The 1,546-nt window shown below is 42.6% G+C and overlaps 1 pseudogene; it reads right to left on the reverse strand.

Moving 5' to 3' along the window:
* LOC107704369 (1-phosphatidylinositol 4,5-bisphosphate phosphodiesterase beta-4-like) overlaps window positions 1–1,546 on the reverse strand; it is a 56,681-nt pseudogene that overhangs the window by 33,115 nt on the left and 22,020 nt on the right.

The raw sequence follows: 1,546 nt of genomic DNA on the forward strand, positions 1-1,546 counted from the left end.
GAACTTTGTCTTTCTCTTTATTTATTCCTTCCCTTTCTAGCTTGTACTTATTTGAACAATGCTTGAAACGAGCACTTTCTGTGACTGTTTGCCTCTTTAAGATGAATCGCTTGATGTATTCTCCAATTGTAAGTCGCTTTGGACAAAAGCGTCTGCTAAATGTCTAAATGTAAATGGAGATAATGACTGATCATTTACCTCAAAACTTGAAAATACATCAAACAAGAACGTCCAAAACAGTGTTGGGGGTAACGCATTACTTTTTACTTTAGAGGGAAATATCTGAGTTACTTTTTCAAATAAGTAACATGTTACTTTGTTTCCATGTGTTGAGTGACAGCTCTGGTGTTGCCATGGTGACAGAAATCAGGAGTAAGTGCAGAGCGTTGTGTGTGAACATGATCTTACTGTAGTTCTAGACTAAATATGAACATGTGTTTACTCATCTTACTGCACACAAACACATTCAGTGTTCCTCACAATCAATAAAAACAGTCAAATGCAAACTCAGAATATTCTACAAACCTGCAATAATTAAATGTTAAGTAAGACAAATATGATTTATGTATTTAATCCCATTTTATCAACCAGTGTTTTTGCTGTTGACCTTCGATGATCCAAATCAACCATACTAAGCAAAAATAACAGATCTGTGTTTGATTTTAGTTATTGCTGACTAGTGTTGAACGTTCTTCTCCTGCGTCATATTCTTCATGAGATTAGTTTGAGCGGCGCCCTCTACTGTACAGACGAGAATTTACATTTCCTTCAGCCTGAGTAATTCGTTACTTTTTTAGGGAGTAACGCAATATTGTAATGCATTACTTTTAAAAGTAACTTTCCCCAACACTGGTCCAAACAGTGAATAAACGTGTGTGTATGTGACAGACTGTATCAGTGTGTTTCTGACCCTGTTTTAAAGGTTTGATTTGTATAATTTTTTATCATTAGCTGCCTTTTCATGGTTTCTCTCTAGTAGTGATCGTGACGTTTGCGGACGCTGGACTGACCCTCAGCGACCTCGAAGCTCTGGAACTTGACGGGCTGAGCGTAGTTGACCATGGCTGACAGGTACGGGTGGATGTTGGTCGTGGCTCCTTCATACTTATATGAGGCGATGAGCTGCTGCTCGGCGTCAGCGTCTTCAGCCGTTTCCCCGCTCTGATGAAGAAACACAGCGTCACGCTCAGTCACATCAGCAGCTGCAGCTCCTTCTGTCAATCTAACAGCACTCGCACCTTCTTCTTGTTCTCCAGCTCCAACACTTCTGACACGTCGGTGGCGTCCGTGATTTCAGTGGCTTCTGAGATCTCAGTGACGTCATCGTCTGGGATCTGAAACACAGAGTGATGTGAGGAGCAGAGCTACACACACTCTCACACACACACACACACACACACACACACACACGCTCCTCCTGCGCTGCTCACCTTCTTCCTGCTGCTGTCCTGAGCTTCTGCATCCGGATCCTCCGACAGAGCCACAGTGTTGCTGCTCTTCAGGTCTGAGTTCAGCTCTTTACCGTCCAGCGCTGCACACACACACA

The sequence above is a fragment of the Sinocyclocheilus anshuiensis genome, unplaced genomic scaffold (genome assembly GCF_001515605.1).
Source record: "Sinocyclocheilus anshuiensis isolate Anshui unplaced genomic scaffold, SAMN03320099.WGS_v1.1 scaffold1115, whole genome shotgun sequence".
Classification (NCBI taxonomy): Eukaryota; Metazoa; Chordata; class Actinopteri; order Cypriniformes; family Cyprinidae; genus Sinocyclocheilus; species Sinocyclocheilus anshuiensis.